General features: G+C 43.5%; 1 pseudogene; it reads right to left on the reverse strand.

The window, feature by feature from the left end:
- Window positions 1-1,207: 1,207 nt before the first annotated feature.
- Window positions 1,208-9,599, reverse strand: LOC138426652 (pregnancy-associated glycoprotein 1-like; annotated as a pseudogene).
- Window positions 9,600-21,356: the final 11,757 nt, after the last annotated feature.

Here is a 21,356-nt window from a genome sequence, read left to right on the forward strand (position 1 = left end):
CCTCCTGTGTCCCCACAATCTGAACTTTATTTTAAAAACTTTATTTTTATTGGCGTATAACTGATTAACAATATTCTGAGTTTCAGGTGGACAGTAAAGGGCCTCAACTGTATGTATCCGGATATGCTGGTCCCAAAGACACCCCTCCAATCCAGGTTGTCATATAACTGAGCAGAGCTCTCTGTGCTATAAAGTAACTCGTTGTTGGTTATCCATCTTAAATAGAGCAGTGCCCACAACATGTTCTTGAAGACTTAACTCAGGAACTCTGAGAAGCCTCCTTCATCCCACACTCACCCTCTTTGGCCACTCCACCTTGGTTGGATAACTTACTCTGGTTCCCCATCCCCACCAGTCAGTCCATAGTCCTCATAACCCCCAGTAAGTCCCCAGCGCCCCAGTGCAGAGCACCTTGGGATGCCATTTGCATGGAATCCAGTGCAGTTTTGCCCAGAACCAAGCAAGTCTACACGTGGCTCCATGAGTTTACAGTTTTAGAATTCCTGAAATTCCCTTCCTTCCTCAAAGTCTTCTTTGAGCCAATCAGCCTGCTCTGAACTTCCCTAGGGAGCTGACATGAAGCCGCCACCCTGTGCCGGGGCTGAGCAGTCACTGTGCAGTCTTTATTCACATTAGCATCCAGGCTTCCCACAGAGGGGTCAGGTATCCCAACTCACAAAGGGGGCAACTGGCCAGAGCTAGGGGAAGATACATCTGAGAACTCGGGTGACCATGTAATTTATCATCCAAAACCAGGAAAAATGCGAGAAGGGAAGGGAGACCGTTTATCCCTACGGTGGGAGAGCACACTGGGAGTGTCCCCAGTCATTCTCCTTTTCATATGGCCTATTTCAGTGACAGCTGGAGCTGACTTTCCTGTTCACTCATCTGAGGGTTCAGATTGAATTGAAGCTCTTTGAGGACAGAGCACCATAGTGTTCCCCTCTCCTTGTGACTCCCACCATGCCAGCATGGTGTGGGGTCTCCACATTTATTTCAGGATGATTAGTGTCCCAGACAGCCCTTTACTCTCAAGTGGTTGGTTTTGTGGCAGGCTCTGGCCCAGCCACAGGGCTCAGCAGCATCTGCAATAGTGTGAGATGGCCTGCAGAGGGCGCCCTCCTAGAAGCTGCTGCATAAGGGTTTCTGCAAGTTCCTATTTGAGAACTATCCCTCAGGGTTCTCCCCTCACCTTGAGGATGTAGGCTCAAGCTAGCACTGGGTATCTGATGCCGTTGATAGTGAAGATAATAGTGAGAAAGTTATTGACCGCAAAACATGAAACATAGTGTAGTTAGAGAGAGGGAGAGAGCTTAGCCCTGGAGATCCTTGTTGTGTGTGGAGACTGGGAGTGACCGTGGGGCATGACCCTTCACTCGGAACGCCATGGTGTGGTGCCGATGAGCTTCTGGATATTGCTGACTAGTTTTCTTGGGCCCTGATGTCCACAAGGGCCTTCCAGCTACCAGAACAAGCAATACCCCTTCTTTTCATGGAGCTGCTGAGAGACAGTGTGACAAAGCAGGCATCAAGGCCACTCTGAGTCTCCCCAGAGCTGCCCCCTTCCCGACTGTCTCCTAAACAGCCCTTCATCTTCTGTGCTGACTCTTTTCCTTTGCTCTCCACATGGCACCTTCCTTGACATCCTTGAATGCAGTACTTGAATACACCAGGATATTTTGTATCTTACACAAGCTGGTCTTCCTTCCTAGAAGAGTCCCCTCCCCTTTGACTAGCAAATTTCTTCTCCTCTTCCAGATTCCAGCTTAATTATCATTGATTCAGGGAAGTCTCTCTTGGTGTTTATCAGTCTCCTGTCTTGGTCACTTTCTGTTGACCCTTTCTCATGTATGCTGCTGCTGCTAAGTTACTTCAATTGTGTCTGACTCTGTGTGACCCCATAGACGGCAGCCCATCAGGCTCCCCCGTCCCTGGGATTCTCCAGGCAAGAATACTGAAGTGGGTTGCCATTACTTTCTCCAATGCATGAAAGTGAAAAATGAAAGTGACGTCACTCAGTCGTGTCCAACTCTTTGTGACCCCATGGACTGCAGCCTATCAGGCTCCTCCGTCCATGGGATTTTCCAGGCAAGAGTACTGGAGTGGGGTGCCTCTCATGTCTAGCATGTACAAAAGTCACAATTCACTATTTCCCCTTCACATCCAAGAAGGCAGATGCACAAGAAATGACACACACACATAGTCACTTGTGAAAGTCACAATTGACTATGTGTGTGTGTCACGAGCGTGTACCAAAGTCACAATGCACTAGACAGCATTGTATATCATTTCTTGTGCATCTGCCTTCTTGGATGTGAGGGTGAGTTTTATTTTCATTGCCTTCCTAAAGTGCCTGGTACACAGTGGGTGCCCAATGCTTGTCTGTTTAGTGATTGAATGAAGAATGTGAAAATAATGAATGAGAAACATCCAGAGAGCTGTATCTAGTGGGAAACAAATCATGGGTCAACCACGGAATGAAGCAGGAGATTCGCAGGGACAGTAGATTCTCATAGTTGAGGAAGAGAGGGGCTCCTCTGGGAGAGGGTGTCTCCCAGCACTGCTCCTACAACCAGCTCAGACCCTGAGACCCTGGCCAGGAAATACATGACTAGCCCACAGAAACTCCAAAGGACAGGTCAGCTTTTGTCTGAGGGTATCACACAGAATCCTGTCAATTATGCCTCTTGTCCTCAGGTCATTACTGGATCCCCCATTCCTGATTCTCTGTTCTAGCCCCTGCCCCACTGTGTGCCCAGGTACATGGGGTGTCTTTTTTTTTTTAGTTGCTTTGAAGTCTTTAGACTCAGCCATCCTCTCTCCACTGCTGGGTAGCTGCTCCCTAAGAAGACCAGTTTTCCCCATTTGTCTAGGAATTTCCCTGTCTTTAAACTGACATTTTTCTGTACTGAGAACTTCCTTGGTCCCAGGTAGCCCTGGACAGTTGGTCATCTTATAACTCTGTTCAGTTTGGTGTAATCCTCCCTGATCCTCTGTTCAGCACACTGTAGAGTCCTCTAACCACTCTCCACACCTCACAGGGCAGTGGGTGCAGCCCTCTCCCAGCTGCACAGACCTCTCTGGACCCGTTTAGTACCCTGGTCAGAGCCCTGGTCAGAAGGCCTGGGGACTATGAACCCATGGGTTGTTTGTGTATCTATGTGTTTATGTGTTTGTTTGTATATGTGTTTGTATGTGTCTCTAATTGTGCTTTTGTGTCTCTGACTAGCTCTGCATGTTTATATGTGTCTCTGTTTATATGTGTTTGCTTGTGTGTTTCCATGTGTCTGTGTGTCTGTCTGTGTCGTTGCGGGTGGTGTATATGTCTATGTCACTATGTGTCTGACAGTCCATATGTGTGTGTGTGCCTGTGTCCATGTACAGATGTGGAGCATCAGTCGGGCTGACCCTCAGAGGGAGAGGCTTACCGGTCCATGTGTACAGGCCAGTCTCCCGCTTGGATCAATGGTACTCAGTTGAGTGCTCCCTGGTAGTAGGCTTGCCACCCCTCCAAAAATCACCACGCTGCCTTTCCACTGCATCGGTAGAGAGAAAAGAGCGGGAGATCTGTGGAGGACAGTAACAACAGCACTGTTGGAAAGCTTGGGTTTGTGCTTGTCTACCCATCAAGGCCCTAATAAAGTCTCCATTTACAGATGCAGACATTGAGGCTAAGAATGATTGAGAACCAGAGTGAGGTCAGTTACTGGCTAATGAGTGGCACAGAGGAGGTAAGAAGCTGAATCACATGGCTGGGCTCCACCCACTATATCTTTTGAAGAGGCCCAGGACCTCCTGCTACCTGTGTGCTCAGAAACCCTCAGATGACATGGTGCTGAAAAGTTTTTGCTTTCCCCTCGTCCAGCTTGTCATTTTTCAGGAAAATCAAAGCCTGAGAGTGCTAAGGATGTGGGTACAGGTCACCCAGAGTTAGCTCCACTGGCCTGTGACCTCTACTGTTAAAGGGTCCCATACTCAGAAGGGATGCCACCTCTGTTCTCCCTGTCTTAAAATGAATACTGTTTCTTGAACAAGGGATCCCACATTTTGTTTTGTGTCCCACACTTTTATTTTTCACTGGCTCCTGCAAAGTGGGTAGCTGGTCCTGGGCTCCTAGTGGAATGCTAATGAGGAAGGAAAGATATCCAACATCCTTCTCTTTCCTTCCTTATCAAATTCATAAGAAAATCCTATTGCTTTTCCCTCCAACTTCTTTTGTGTTGTCTTCCTTTAGTCTTCCTCCTCACTCAGCCCCCTAGACCAAGTTACTAGTCTTGAGCCCAGGAGCAGGTATGTATTCCAATCAAACATTATTCATAAAAACAAGCAGTGGTGCCAGGTAGGGCCCTGGGGCCATAGTTATCCTAGGTTAGATTATCTCTCAGGATACTTCATTATCAAGTGTTCTAAGATTTTCATGCCACTGAAAGCATCTCACAGCTAATTTGGAGAAAGGGATCCGACTTACTTGCTCAAGTAGAAGGCAAAAACAGGCTCAGAAATGGCACCTTGATTCTTCAGGTTGTCAAAGATGGGGATGGCTCCAGTGAAGGATATGTTGGGGTAGTTCAAGCCCAAGACGCCATCAAAAGGTATACCCTCAAACCCGGATTCTGCCAGGCTTAGACTGAACGGCTGGTCAGTGCTTACAAGGTCCCCAATCTGTGTAAGAGAAGAGTGGTCCCACTTACAGATACATGAAGTGGTGCTAGGACTGGGCTGGGGTGCATTGCCATTACATCCTCAAAGAAGAATTGAGGCTGGGCTTTGTCTTTGGTGGACCTCAGACAGTTAGAACAAGGTTGGAGGGGAATTGGGGTTCTATTTGTGTGAGGCTGTGAATTTTAAAACATGTGCCCCTCTAAAAAACACCACCTGAGTGAGTCAAATTGGCCTTGTGTCTTCTGTCCAGGTGGGGCAACCGTGAGTCAGGCCATGACCCATTGGTGCCACCTTGTGGACAAAATGAGTCGAGAGCAAGATAGCCTTCTCTTTGGCATGATGTAATGACAGGAATGGACTGCATTCTCTGTATGTAAGGAACTGTGGATTCTGCATCTGTCAGGGAAGATAGAAGCTCAAAACCCAATCTTACTTGCATGGTTCTATGAAATTATTGCCTGGGAAATTCACTTTTGGGGATATGTATGCATTTCTTTGAGTGTGTATGAAAGAGAAAGAGAGAGAGGGGAACTATTCAAGTACTTTGGAGAGAGGCAGGTCATAGGTTTTATTAGACTCTCAAAGGTCTCCTAGAGTGAGAACTCATTTATCAAGGTCTCTGACATCTCTGGCCTCCAGTTTCCCACTTTGAATACTTGAAGCCCTTGACTGCCCCCAGAGTGCCCAGATCAGTTTTATCATGTCCCAAACATCCCACAGCAAGTGCATTCTTGAAAAGCCAGCCCAGCTCCACTACATATCATATGCATGCCCTCAGCAAGGCCCTTGCTGTCTCTACCTCAGTTTCCTCATATGTCTCATGAGCTAATCAGACCACGTGCTGTGTGGGGTTGTTGCAGATTGAAGCAATTATTACCTGAAAGTGCCTGGAACAGTCTGTGAATATAAAAGGGGGTGCTTTTTTCCCCTCTTCTCACTCCTAGCAAAATGAACCTTGAAGTGCTCATGGGCAGAGGAGCTGCAAGCCCACACCTCAAACCACTCTCTGGGTTAGTTAATCTGTTTACTCATGTGTCACCATGGGCACTGTCTCCCCAGACACATAATCCTGTGCGTAAGATAGCCAATATCTATGGGAGTTAGGCTAGGAAGGGTCCTGCCAGATGGTCCTGCATCTGTTTTGCAAGCACAGGTCACTCCAAAGCCAGTCCTGACTCAGCTTCTGTTTACAGATTACCGGAACGGTGTCATAAGCAAGAAATCCCTTTATGCTCCCATATCGATAGGCGATGCTGAAGGTCTTTTGGGTAGGCAGGAAGGTGGAAGACTTTTAATGTGTGAACCTAACTTGTGTAGCTGCAAGAGATGAGTGTCATCAGGTGCTAAGGGTGGAAAACAGGGCATCAGGGTAATTGAAAGATGGTCTGGGTAGGGGGTGTCTATACTCCCAACAGGCTGGACTGGGGCAAAATAAGGAGGGCACCCACAAGTCAGATGAGCCTGTGTCAAAGATAACCTGGAATTCCTGAGGTGTTCCAATGGTGATGTTACCCATGTACAGCATCTACAGGGAGAAGAAGGGAGTGGGTTAGTGTAGAACTGGCTACACTCTATTCCCACACTGCTGCCTCCCTTTGGGTGTCACATATCTCTTGAGATCACTTTCTCACCACTGCGCAGCTCACAGCCTTTGATCACAGTGGTGTCTGCATGTGATATATTTTTCCTGTGCTACATTGTATGCAGGATATTGATTCTCTGACCAGGGTTTGAAGTGATACCTCCTTCATGGCAAGCCCAGAGGCATATCCACTGGGCCTCCAGGACGGCTGGACACCCAGGGAAGTCCTGGTGCCTTCATTTGAGAACTCTGTAGTGTCTTCAAACCCAGCCGCAGCACCCTCTTCTCCAGGAGGTCCTTCTTGATCTACCCCAGCCACTCCCTCCAAACTCAGACCACATCCAATCAACACCACACAGGTGACCCTTTCATTTGACATGTATTTACTCTTTGCCTATCTCTCAGGCTGGCATGGGCATCCTTGAAGACAAAATAAGCCCTTTTCTAATCTAAAAACAGTAAGCACTTTGATAGATTCTGATGGCCTTACACGGAATATGGGTTCCGTAACTTTTCACTGCTGTGGTTCTTGCATCTGTGGAAACTGAATTCCTCTGCCTGGGGATTCACAGTCGCTTTGCAGTTGGTTCTACCTTTTCATCAGAGATGATTCACTCTTCGTCTGTAACTGAGTGACTCCCTTAGTTCAGAAGGATCTGCTGCTGCTGCTGCTAAGTCGCTTCAGTCATGTCCGATTCTGTGCAATGCCACAGACAGGAGCTCTAGGCTCCCCTGTCCTAGGGATTCTTCAGGCAAGAACACTGGAGCGGGTTGCCATTTCCTTCTCCAATTCAGGAAAGTAAAAAGGGAAAGTGAAGTCGCTCAGTCGTGTCCGACTCTTAGCAACCCCATGGACTGCAGCCTACCAGGCTCCTCCATCCTTGGGTTTTTCCAGGCAAGAAGACTGAAGTGGGTCCCCGTTGCCTTCTCCTCAGAAGGAACTATCTCCATCAAACTAATGACACATCTTTGACACAGAAATTGATATTTACCTGCCACCTAGTAGTTTCTGGACCCAGTCACCAAGATCAAGAGGTGAGGATGATAGAGCCTCCTCCTTTGGATGGGGCCTCTGTTGCCCAGGGTTTCTACCTCCTGCAGAAACCTCCTGGAGCCCCAGCCCCAACATCCCACCCTTCACCTCGAGATGACCCCAGTGCTAGGCTAGAGCACCAGGGGGCGCTGTGGAGCACCATCTTCCCAAAACACATCCATGATGTTCCTCAGGGGGTGAATAGTTATATTTGAGACACGAGAAGAAATCTGGGACAGTCTGCAAGTATGTTCCTTCACGAAATTGTTCAGCATGTTTTTTTCACTGAGGGTTTTTCTCATGGTCTTCACTTTTGTTAGAGGTATTCCTTCATCGAGCTTTTGACAAAGAAAAGAAAGAAACAGCTACAATTAACTGTCAGTGTTAAGGTATAACTGTCATTGTAATGGCACTGTGTATTTTCCAATCATTTTCATGAGTCACATTATCAGAATTTTATTCATATTCCATGGCAAAGACATAGGTTTGAATAAAGATTCTGTTCTGTAATGTTGGGTAGGCCATATGAACATGTGAGGTCTCAGTGTCCCTTCAGTAAAATGGTGGAATGTAATGATTCAAACCCTCCAAATAGAATATTTTGGGGATAGTGAAGTGCTGGATATAAGGTGCCTGATAAATAGGAAGTCTCAACAATGACAGCCATTAGCACTGCTGTTGCCATCCCACTGTATCCTTTTCATAGAAGCTCAGGGAAGGAGGCAGAAGGGGAATTCCTGTCCTCTTTTACAAGGGAGGAATTGAAATACAAGAAGTTTGTGAATTGGCTGTGGTCACACTGCTTGTCATATATAAAACAGTGTATAAATAACTCTCCCAACCTTTCTCCAAGTTGAAAGAGAAGAGATAGTTGAAAAAAGAATCCAGGAGATAGGGAACAAGTTAGGGAAATGTAGAGGCTCAAGAAGGAAGGATGGGTCAAATGAAAAATTAAAAGGAACAACACAGAGAGAAAAACACTCAGAGCCTTCCAAAGAGATGGAGAGATAAATGATAGTGATATAGAGATGCAGACATAGACATATACACACTGAAGTAGAGAGGGAACAAAGAAAACATGCTAAATAAAAGGTAGAAAACTGCTATTCCCCAGGAGCACACCTACATCTGCATTGACTGTGCACTGAAAATTGCAAGGAGTTCCAATTTCAATAGGTCATGACATGACTGGACCCCAAGAGTTGTGCAGCTATGCAAATCAACATCAAGACCCTTGGGACCCACAGTTCCTATTACAAAGTACTTATCAATAAGTAAGGTTTGAACTTTAAGATTGTCAGGGAAATATTCCATTCCCTTCTAAAACTGATGAATAGAATAATCAGATGAAAAGAAAAATCACAGAAATGAATATGATGTGGCTTACAGTCTCCATACTTACATGACTATGCAATCTGAGAAGGCCACCAGCCTGAGGAGCACAAGCCACTTCACGCTTCTTTCCTGGCTCCAAGTACTCAGGAATGTTCAGGTTCTTAGCATGTAGTGGTGACCAGGAGCCCTTAGTTATATATGCTCTGACATGCCCAAGTTTAGCCCTTTAGGCCAATAATAGGTCTGAAAAACCACAAAGGTCTTGATAAAATCTTTACCTTCATCAGTGTCCTTGGCGAGTGTACTTTGAAGCTTCTCAGAATACAGAGAATTGAACTGTAATCTCTTCCTTGAAGTTTGGCTGGAAAATCAAACTGATCTGTATGGACATCTAAGAAGATGGGAAACCTTGCCTACTTGGAGGAAAAAAAAAAAAACGGCTAAGAACATCATAAAAATGGATACCAAGGGCCACGCTCGACATTCATGGTTCTGTGTCATCTTCCTAGGCACTTCATGAGATATGCATTGCTATCTTCATTGGAGAGGAGATTGCTAGGAGGATAACTTATCAAATGGCAAAGCGAAGACTTTAGGGCCAGGGACATACTGGCTTTAGGTAGTGGGTCTAATGGCAGACATCAGGGGCACCTATGATGCCTGTCTGCATCAAAGATTTAGGGCAGAGCAATACTTCAATTGCATGGTTTCAGCATTGAAAGAAATGCCATATGCATCCACAAGGAATTTTATATCACACACAAATGTACAAGGAAGAACTCTGTGCTAGGTTCTGGATTAAAGCCTTCAAAGTCAAAGCTGATGAAGACAAAAGTGGTCTTTATCTTAAGAGAGCTAGCAGTCTAGTTCTCACAAAGTTATGGTCCCTGGAGGCAGGAGATATGATACTAGGACTAGGTGGCCATGTTTAATCCTGGGCCGCACAGGTCTTACCACTGGGAGCAGCCTTTCCTCCACTTCACCCATGCTGGAAAGCAGGCCAATTGACCATGTTTTCAAGAGAATCGGAAGTTTGGATATTTATCTACAATCTACTGATTTTAATGTTAGCAACTAATTTTTTTTTTCCACCGAAAACAGTGGGAACGAAATCTCCACAGTGATGGGCTGGAATCAGCCTTGAGTCTCTGCAGGTATTTATTTCTTGCCTAGAGATGGGAGTGCAGTGGGGACAGAGAGGAATTTAATTCATGTCGGTTGATTTTAAAAGAGACTGAATGCACACTGAACATGTGTGTTTCCTTCCTACTTATAAAGAAAGATCATCAGGGACATACAAACCAAGAAAATTTAACTGCTAAAGATAAATGGATATATTTCTGATATAATTTCCCCATAGAGTCTATCTCATGAAAAATTTTGTCTGCCAAACCAAACATACAAAAAAATAATTTTGAAATGTCTTCCCAATCAAAGAAGACAAAACTACTGTGGTAGCCAAAGTAAAGACAATCGGTTTAACGACTCATCCAGGACTCCCAAGGCCTATTCCTGCAAGACATCTATCCATGCCTGTCCCTTGAGCACAACAGGAGCCTCTCCAATTGTCAGGTGTGTTTAGATGGGGCACGGTGACTTAACCCTCATATTTGCATGTTGTTTAAATTCAGCTCTGGTGGTTAAATCCCAACCAGGGAAATATGATATCCCTAACAAATGACACACATATATGCACTTTGAACTATGGTGTTGGAGAAGACTCTTGAGAGTCCCTTGGACTGCAAGGAGATCAAACCAGTCCATGCTAAGTAAAATCAGTCCTGAATATTCACTAGAAGGATTGATGCTGAAGCTGAAGCTCCAATTATTTGCCCATATGATGTGAAGAACTGACTCATTGGAAAAGACCCTGAGGTTAGAAAAGATTGAAGGCAGAAAGAGAAGGGCAAGACAGGATGAGATGGATCAGTAGCATCACCAAGTCGATGGACATGAGCTTGAGTAAGCTTCGGGAGTTGGTGATGGATAGAGAAGCCTGGCATGCTGCAGTCCAGGATGATCCAAAGAGGCGGACACGACTGAAAGGACTGAACTGAACTGAACAAATTGAGAACAAAGAGACTGATAAATCTAATTGCATCAAGTTGGTGACTGCTGCTGCTGCTGCTAAGTCACTTTAGTAGTGTCTGAGTCTGTGCGACCCCATAGACATCAGCCCACCAGGCTCCCCCATCCTTGGGATTCTCCAGGAAAGAACACTGGCATGGGTTGCCATTTCCTTCTCCAATGCATGAAAGTGAAAAGTGAAAGTGAAAGTGAAGTCATGCCTGACTCTTAGCAACCCCATGGACTGCAGCCTACCAGGCTCCTCCATCCACTAGCTGCCCATAACAACACATTACTTAAGTGTCTTTGAAATTCATAATTATGACTACATTCAGAGTCGAATATCTTCTAACAAAAAACAAAAATACTGCCCATCCAAAACAAAACCAAAGAAAAACAGGAAAGACATCTGAAACTATATTCAACAACTTATTGTTCCTCATAACTTCTGTTACTGTGACAGAATCTTATGCATGTTAACAGGTAAAAGCAGGACAATAATTAAAACTAATGTTCTGTTGAAGTAAGCCTTTGAATGGCTAGAAGAAGAGGTTCCCACATAACATAAAGAAGTTTAATTCAAACCCTGCTGTCTTGAATCTTAAACTGAAAGCATAAGTTTGTACCAACTAATTATATTCATTTTAATTTTATTTTTTAAAGAAAATGCATACTTCCTCCTCTAATAACTGTAAAGCTTAGAAGTAGTGACAACTTGATGACAGTGACTATTCTGAGGTCTAACATGTAGCTTCTAAATACATTTCCCATCAGACGATGCTTGGATTGTTAAAGAGATGACTGATTTCAGGACCAAGCAAAGAAATGCACAAAATAATCTTGGGAAACATGAAGGACCAGAAAGCTAAGGGACTTCAAAGACCAATGGGGACTGGAGAGAAAGTTTAGGAATCCAAATGAAAAGGCCAAACATCTACCAGTGTGTTGGGCAGAGTGATGCTTCTGCTTCTCACCACACTGTTTATGTTTCTCATAGCTCTCCTGCCAAGAAGCAAACATCCTCTGATTTCGTGGCTGCAGGCACCATCCACAGTGGTTTTAGAGGCTGAGATGAAGAAATTTGTCAGTGCTTCCACCTTTTCTCCTTCTATTTGCCATGAAGGATGGGGCTGGATCCCATGATCTTAGTGTTTTAATATTGAATTTTACACTGGCCAAGTATGTCCAAATGTTAATAGGCAACATCTAATTTTCACTGTGATAGATTGTTAGGGCACCTACTCACCATTCTGAGCACTGAGTAGGAAAATAATCATCAATATTTATGCTATTTCTTTTCCTATTAAGCATATGTTATATAACTGCAAACAGTTCCAGGAAAACAAGCTAGACTGTCACTTCTGGGGGTGATGAGAGAGTGTTGGGGAGCAACTATAATACAGATGAAGCCTCACTCACTGGCCTGCAGCTCACCTCCTGCTGTGGAGGTCTGATTCCTAGTAGACCAGGGACTGGTACTGGTCCTGACCCACTGTGCTCTAAACCCAATAGTGGGACATTCTGTAAGACAAACCACCCTGCTTCCTCCCAGTTTCTGAACAAATAAATGGCATTAAAATTGGGAGAGAAACCGTTATTTAGTTTTAAAGGAGAACAACCAAGTGCAACATATGACTACTTCCTTTCAATAAACTGTGAAAACTGCTTTTTGAGAATCAGGGAAATTTGTACGTGGACTGGATATTAGATGTTAATTTTATTGAGAGCAAAAGAGCATTTTTTTTCACATCCTATCATTTTATCCCAGATACTCATTATGTATATTTTGTGAAATGTTCATCTCGTCCATAAAACACTTAAGGAAAAATGAATAAGGAGTAAAAGAGATAATGAAATAAGGTCTGTCTTGATCTAAAAACAGATCTGCATAGCTGCTATGGACTGCACTGTGTCCACCCTCGACTCCCAATGTGATGGTATTAGGAAGTAGGGCTTTGGGGAGGTATCCAGGTTGACATGGGGTTTTGATGGTAGTCCCTCATTATCCTCTCCCTCTTTTTCTCTCTTATTCTCCTTCTTCCTCCTTCCTTTTCCCCACTACAAATGAGAACATAGCAAGAAGAGAAAGACCTGATTCAAGTCAAGAATGCCTTCCCTGGGATCTCTATTGGCCATCACTTTGATGTTGCTTAATCTCCTGTCTATGACAACCTGTGGGACTAAGAGGTTAGTTTTGTAGTTATTGATGCTGAATGATGAAATATAGGGTTCATGAAACTCTTCTTTCTTATATTTGTTATGTTTGAAATCGTTTTGTAGTGAGAAGTTTATAGAATGATGTTTCTGTGTTAGTGATACCCTGAGGGGCCCAAGATAGCAGATTCAGGCAGGTCCCTGATGAGTGAGTGGTTGGAAGACCACATGCTCCTTACTCCAACTCTTCTCTTGTCATCTGAAAACCATCCCCCCCATACCTGACAACCTTACCTCCAACCCTATCTGCATCACCACTCCCCTGCTAAGTTACTGAGTCATCTAGTTGAAGATCTTGATGATTCAGGACAGGGTCGGGAAGGAGAAGGAATGCAGGCAATTTTGGAAAGAATAATCAGGGCAGACCCCTCCATGGTTTTACCTTCTTTATTGCTATCTGCAGGTGAGGGATAAGGCCTGGGTAGAGAGGAAGCCACAAGTGAGACTGCATAGATATTTGCCAGAGAAGAGAGGAGAAATTCACAACCCAATAACCAGGAGGTGGGCAGCTTGCACAGGACCCAGGAGGGAAAGAAGAAGCACTGGGAAAAGAATAGTACCTACTGGAGGACCAGACCAATCTGAGTCTTCCTGTTAAACTTGGAGGTCGCATCCTTCCTGCTTTAATTACTGCTCCAGATGTGGAGGGAATAGAGCTGTACTCACTGCTACTGAGTCACGGGGAGACGGACAGCCTCCCCCAGGAGGCCTTGGATTCCACTCTAACTATGGGTATCATCTCAAGCCAGAGAGAAAATGGCAGGTCATCCACAAGATGACCCACTTTAAATAGTATTAAAAATAATACAAAATTTGTCTAAGAGTCCTGGCATATCTTGTTCCCAGAGTTTTTTAGGAGAGATGATTCGATAGCCTATTTTGGGTTTCTGCTAAGGAATCTACAAGCTTCCCCATTGGTAACTTCTGACTTATAACTACCAGATCTCATCCCACAGAACAGAAATGATGGTAAGTTGCAGGGGGCAAGGCCTCTAAGGTCCTTGGTCTCACAGCAGCTGTGTGCCAAGTAGTCTACCACTCCCAGGCCTGAGCCCAGAACACAAGAACATCATCAGACAGTTACAGCCCCCTGCCCACCAGAGGCAGCCTCAGCTTCCTCAGCAAAATGCACCTCTTAGCCTCTTGCCCATCGATTGGCACTGAGCTTCAGTCTAGAACAAGTGTTCTGGAGTGAGTCCAGTCTCCCTCATCCAAGAGGTGGGAAACTGAACCCTGGGTTGTATGACCCACTCTAAAGCTGCAGGTACGTTAGTGAAGACTTGGGATCCAGGAACTCTGGTTCTCAGACTAGGAGACTTCCAGGAAGGGAAAGATGAGAGAAAACTCCATTGCATCCACTGTTGGGTAGCTCTCAGATATCTGCAAGCACCAGAGTGGAAGTTCCTTTCCTGTTGCCCCTCAAGTTTGGTTCTGATTTTGTCAGCAGACCTGCCTTCTTGTAGCAGCAAGAAAGCAATACTGCAAGCTGTTTCTTCTGGGTTCTAGGCACAGTGGGGGAGCCCCAGCTGTAGTGACCCCAGGAGGCAGTCGTGCAGGTGGTGACTGACTCACTCCCAACTCAGAATCCCCAGAGCTTTTGCTCCTCATTCAGGCAACACAGACCTTTGGGTGACTGGATAACATGAACCTGCATTCACAGTGAGAAGCATTCTCTTCTCAGCATTCTGGTAACTTAGATAAGTGTCTTATGTTTCCTCAGGGAAGCCCTGGCTGAGGGAGGCTGAGGTCTGAGATTAGCCTGGATGCAAGGAAATGTGTTCCCTCTTTGATACTCCAAATACACTTTGGAGATTCAAAGGCCTTGAGAGAATTAGGATCACCCTTATTTTTTTTAGGGACTTTGCTTTATGAATCTGGTTGGAGAAAAAGGACAGAAACTCAGGAGAAGGCTGGACATCTCTGGATCCCAGCTGATTGTGAGTTGAGTTCCAGCCACCAGGCTTCACAGTCAGGTGCTGATGTAATTCACAAGCCACTTTTGAGGAAGCAAAAGAGGAAATAGTTTTCGGTCAGAGAGCAGCATGGTCAAAGGGCTGTGGGAATCACACGGGGCAAGATGAAACAAGAGTCATTACTTGTTTCTTTGCTCTATCAGTTCCTTGGCATTTCTACTCCTGAGAACAAGTACATGGAAATAGTCAGAGGCATTGGTGGTGCGCCTGGCACCTGATGCTCCTGGTGATAACCAGTTTGTGGGCACGTCCCTGAGTCCAGAGCGTATGCAACCTCATGATAACCCCAAGTAATCCCTTCTTGGGAAGGCTGACATGGCTCATTGCTGCTAACTCACAACTGAAACATGGGATGAGGTCATAGTCATTGACATGTAGGCCAAGTTCCAAGCATGGAAGGAAGATTGGCAGTGGAAGGGTAGCCACTTATTAAACTTGGTTACCTTGGTCCTTAGCCAGGGCTACTTCCCACATCTAGAATGTTTTTCTCCCAGCTTTTTCATGGCCAGGTCCTTCTCAACATTTAGCATCATCTCAAATGAGTCTCTGTAGGCTTGCTTTCCCTGGCCACTGCACTCTCACAAGCACAGACCCTGATCCAAAAAGTGCCTAGACACTTCCCTCCATCAAAAAAATAATTATAGTTACCTAAGTGAAAAGGTGGGAGGGGAATAAATTGAGAGATTGAGATGAATATATGTATAGTACTTTATTTAATAGATAATAAACAAAGACCTACTGTGCAGCACAGGAATCCTGCTCAGTAGTCTGTAATATCCTGTATAGGAAAAGAATCTAGGAAAGAATGGATGCATGTCTATGTAAAAGGGAATTAATTTCTCTTACAACTAATACGAATACAATGCTGTAATTGAACTATACTCCTATATAGATTAGAAGCTGATTTTTTTCAAATGGTTGCATGTAGAGACCCATGGAGTTCTTTAGACTCTCAGGATTTCAGATATGATGCTGGATATGGCAGAACGGGTGTAGAAATCTAGACATTTTCTGAGGTTATATTTTCCTGAGCTTTGGTGTCCTTTGCCTCTAGTGGCACCATTGATTTGTCTTTGGAGAATCTAAAACAAGGGCTTGGAGACATCAACTGGGTGTTAGTTGAAGGATGAGAGGGAGGCACCAGTGGGAGAGTGAAATCCCAGCTCCCTAGCCTTGGGCTGGGACACATTGGAGGTACAACTTATATCCAAAGTTCCCTGTGGAAACAGGCTGTAGCTTCCCTCTCCATGACTTGTATGAAATCAGACCAAGACTGGTTTCATCCTTTTTCATGTACTGCTTCTCTTGAAACCTCACTGGTTTCTCTGGGAGAATTTTTTTCTTTCTTTCTTTTCTTTTCTTTTCTTTTTTTTTTAATTTGGCTGCACGAGGTCTTCAGTGCTGCTCAGGGCTTCTATATTTGCAGCAAGCAAGGGCTACTCTGTAATTGCAGTGCACTGGCCTTTCAGTCCTGTGCTTCTCTTGATGTAGATCACAGGCTCTAGTGCACTCAGACCCAGTAGTTGTGGCCCACAGGCTTAGTTGCCCTGGGGCATTTGCAATCTTCCCAAACCAGGTCTTAAGCATTGGAGCAAAAGGGAAAACACTCTGAAAGAAATTTGAAATAAATAACTTTTACATGAAACTTGGCACCATGGCCTATTTATGAAGAGACAGATAGAGGATTGCCCCTGCTTCAAGCAACCTCCTGAGATCAGGACTGATTGAGGTTCCCCTCCCAAGGGTTCCTACAGGATCTTTAAGCTGTCCTGCCATGTGGCTTTGTTCCTGCTTCAGTTTCTGAATCCCACACTAGAGCACAGCTCCCAGAGGGCAGGGCTGTCACTTGACTCACTTGTAATTATTCGTCAGTAGATATTGTCTCGTTCAGACCCTCATGCCAAAACAAGGCTAACACAAAGGTCAGTTATTCTATTATGAGGGTTAGATTACAGCTTCAACGACTGCAATAAAACCCTAAATAACATTATCTTAAATACAATACAATTTCAACTCTCTTTCATATAATGTTAGTGCAGGTATCTCCACAGAGATGAGGGTCCACTTCTTTCTTGTCATATCTTCCACTGTGCTAGTTACTTCTGCTCTAACATAGCTGCTCCAGCTCCTGTCATTACATCTGCTAGTGGAACAGAAAATAATGCTTCAGTTTGGAAGTGAGATATCACCTCTATTCAAATTCCACTGACCAAAGTATCTTCCATGTTCATGGCAAACTTGGGGGTGGTGGGCACACAGAAGCACAGGGGAATATGATCCTACTTCAGAACATTCATGATGAGTAACAAGGGCCACCACTCTTCATTCATATTCCTGTATTCATTCTTCTTTGGTTCTCCCCAAACAGCTCTCGGTCTGTTTTGGCCTGCAGATATGGATATGGATGAGTTTATAAGAGAGGACATGCCCCCAGGCTGTCCAAATATGGAGAAAAGAAGAAAGGAAAGAAGATAAGAGAGTATAAAAATTAAAAATCTAAAGACACACATGCTTATAATCATAATTTTGCATTTATACAATTTAGATATAATGGCTGATGAATCAATTTGCAAATAAAAATTAGAGAAATGTAAAATATAAACATATTCATTAAACCCAACAATATAATAAGGTTATATCATATTAAACACATGGTAGTATCAGGATTGTTTCGATGCACATTGCAAAAAACTAAAACAAGTATAACTTTAGCAAGATAAGCCTGATTTTTCTCTCCTACTGAAACAAAGCTGAAGTTCAGCCAGCCAGAGCTTGGGTGGTATCCATCTCCAATGTTACATTATTGTCCAGTACAACTGCAGGAGTTCCAGCCATCACAGCTAAAATACAGACAACAGTTAGGAAGTAGATTGAGAAGGAAAGAGTACCATCTCTCAGCTAAATCAGCTCCTTGAAAGCAGTCTTCCAAGAAATTGCTCTTACAGATCTGTTTGTATCTCTAAGTCACCTGTCATGAGTAAGAGCACAAGTGGGCAGGAAATGCAGTCCTGTAGATACTGGGCTCATGGCTATATAACAAACTATTTTCAGTTTTGAAAGATAAGCAGAGAATAGATCATTTGTAGGTAGCCTGCATCGCCTACCTTAAAGAAGGAACCTTTTCTGAATGGATTAGGCTGAATGGCTGAGCACAGTGTGGGAGCCAGGACAGGACAGCAATGAGAAACACTAGATGGACTTGAACTGTGCTCCAGAAAAAAAGCCAGACCTCTCAGTAGAGATCTAAGGACTGAAGTGAGGATTATACATATCACAGGACCCAATTTGGTTTGAAAACTGCTTTTCCAACTCAGGTCCCAAATCTCTCTCAATTCTTCAGCTTCTAAATACCTTGTCTTTGTCACCTCACATTCTGACCTACCTGTCTCACCTTCCATATTTCTGTTCATATCACTTCTCCATCTAGTCCACCAGCATTGCAAGATGCAGTACTGAGGAGTCAGTAACACTTTCTAGAAGTGGGTACAAACACAATGACTATCTCTACTTTAGTATTTGTTTGTCTTTATCAAGGTCTTCTGAAGGACTGAGATGGCTAGAATTATGGAGATCTCACGTTTGAGGCCTTTTAAAACTCACTTCTTGTTACATTGGTCTGTTGGTGGTGATGAAGTTTTATAGTTGTTGTACGTCTGAGAAAGTATTTTGTCTTGTTTTTGATATGTATTTTTCTTGGGTATAGAGTTCTGACTCAATTATATTTCTCTCAGCATTTTAAGATGTGGTGCCAGTGTCCTCTGGCTAACATTGTTTCACATGCCTAATCTGCTGTCTTTCCCCTCTTTTGTTCTGCTGTGTCTGTTTTCCCTTCTGGTTACATTTCTTTGGTTGATTGTTTTAAACAATGAATTATCATGCACCTTTGAATACTTGTCCTATTTCTTGTCCTTGAATTAACTGACCTTCTGTCTAAATGGGTGTAAAATTTTCATCGTATCTGGAACTTTTTCAGCCAGTAATTATGAAGTTCTTTTCTCTATTCTCCTTCTTTCACTTCCTGTAAGATTCCATTTACATATATTTTAGTATTTTTAAAGTTGTTTCAAATTTCTGTGATGCACAGTTATTTTTTCCCACAGTCTTTTCATTCCTATTTTCCATGTCTCTATTTAACATACTCAATATTCTTCAGCTCCAGGAATATAAGGATTACTGATGTAGTAAGCATTTTAATGTCCTTCCCTGCTAATTAGGTAATGTATATTTTAGCTGTGTTTTTACTAATTGATTTTTTCTCTCATTATGGATATTTTCTTACTCCTTTGTACATCAGAAATGTTTTTTTTTTCTTTTTAAATTTATGTATTTTTGTTAACTAGAGGATAATTACTTTACAATACTGTGATTGACCTAGGACAACTATTTTCACAATTCATATGGAAATTTTAAATTGGGTTTTGGATATGGTAAATTTTACCCTTTGGATGCTGGATATTTTTAAATTTTTATAGATTATTCCTGGCACTGCTTGCAAACACTATTAATACCTTGGAAATAATTGTATTTTTGAAGGCTTCCTGTTCAATTTTTTTAGCTGATATGAGACTAGCCTTTAGACCAGGTTTTCTATTCCCCACTAGTAAGTCAATATTGTCTTCAAGGACATACTGATGTCATGGGAATTATTAGTAATTTCCACTCTGGTGGGTGGGGACACCATTAGACTTGGCTCAATTTGAAACTCAAGGATTGTTCCCTATAATCCTGACCAGTAGTATCAACTCTCTGCTGTAAACTGAAGGGGTATCACCTGTACACAGCCACAGTTCTCTGTGTGTAGCTCTCTCCTGTGAACCCTAACGATCTAGAGTCTAAAATCTCTCTTCTTGAGGTGCCCATTTGTCTCTGCCTAGATAGCCCTTCCATGTATGTGTTGGAAACTATTTCTAGAGTTGGGGCAATTGTAGAGTTCACCTTGCTTCCTCACCACCTCAGGAATCGATATTCTGCTGCCTGACGTTTGATGTAAAAAACTGTTCTTTCATTTATCTCTTCTTTCAAGCTGTTTGAGACAGGAGGATAAATGTGGCCTTTGCCCCTCTATGTCTACCAAAATGGAGATCCCCCTGCAATCAGAACTCACTAAATGCCTTGTGGATGCTAGGCTCTGTGCATGGGTGCAGACTTGACTAGGGATATGTACTGGGGCCTTGGGGAGCCCTGATTTGCAGGAGAAGCATGACAATTACCACTAGCATTTGCTATGGGGTATGTTCAGTTCATTTCAGTTGCTCAGTCATGTCTGACTCTTTGCAACCCCTTGGACTGCAGCACACCAGGCTTCCGTGTCCTTCACCAACTCCTCGAGCTGGCTCTAACTCATGTCCATCGAGTTGGTGACGCCATCCAGCCTTCTCATCCTCCATCATCCTCTTCTCCTCCTGCCTTCAATCTTTCCCAGTAATAGGATCTTTTCTAATGAGTAATTTCTTCACATCAGTTGGCCAAAGTATTGGAGCTTCAGCTTCAGCTTCAACATTGCTCCTTCCAATGAATATTCAAGATTGATTTCCTTTAGCATTGACTTGTTGGATCTCCTTGTAGTCGAAGGGACTCTCAAGAGTCTTGTCCAACACCACAGTTCAAAACCATCAATTCTTCATTGGTCACCATTCTTTATGGTACAACTGTCACATCCATACATGACAACTGGAAAAAGCATAGCTTTCATTATACTGACCTTTTTTCTGCAAAGTAATATCTCTGCTTTTAAAAATGCTGCTAGGTTTTCATAGCTTTTCTTTAAACAAGCAAGCATGTTTTAGTTTCATGGGTGCAGTCATCATTTGCACTGATTTCAGAGCCCCCCAAAATAAAGTCTCTCTCTGTTTCCATTGCTTCCTGATCTATTTGCCATGAAGTGACGGGACAAAATGCCATGATCTTCATTTTCTGTTGTGGAGTTTAAGCCAAATGTTTCACTCTCCTCTTTCACTTTCCTCAAGAGGCTCTTTAGATTCTCTTCACATTCTGTCATGAGGGTAGTATCTTCTGCATATCTGAAGTTATTGATAATTCTCCTAGCAACTGTGATTCCAGCTTGTGCTTCATCCAGTTGGGCATTTCACATAATGTACTCAGCATATAATTTAAATAAGCAGGGTGACAATATACAACCTTGACATACTCCTTTCCTGATTTGGAAGCAGTCTGCTGTTCCATGTTCAGTTCTAACTGTTGCTTCTTGACCTGCATAGATTTCTTAGAAGGCAGATAAAATGGTCTGGTATTCCAGTCTCTGTAAAATTTCCACAGTTGGTTGTGATCCACACAGTCAAAGGCTTTTGCATGGTCAATAAAGCAGAAGTAGATATCTTTCTGGAATTCTCTTGCTTTTTTGAAAATCCAATGGATGATGGCAACTTGATCTCTGGTTCCTCTGTCTTTTCTAAATCTAGCTTGAACATATGGAATTTCACAGTTCATGTACTGCTGAAGACTTGCCTGGAGAAACTACTTTGGTAGCATG

The sequence above is a fragment of the Ovis canadensis genome, chromosome 21 (assembly GCF_042477335.2).
Source record: "Ovis canadensis isolate MfBH-ARS-UI-01 breed Bighorn chromosome 21, ARS-UI_OviCan_v2, whole genome shotgun sequence".
In the NCBI taxonomy this organism is placed as follows: Eukaryota; Metazoa; Chordata; class Mammalia; order Artiodactyla; family Bovidae; genus Ovis; species Ovis canadensis.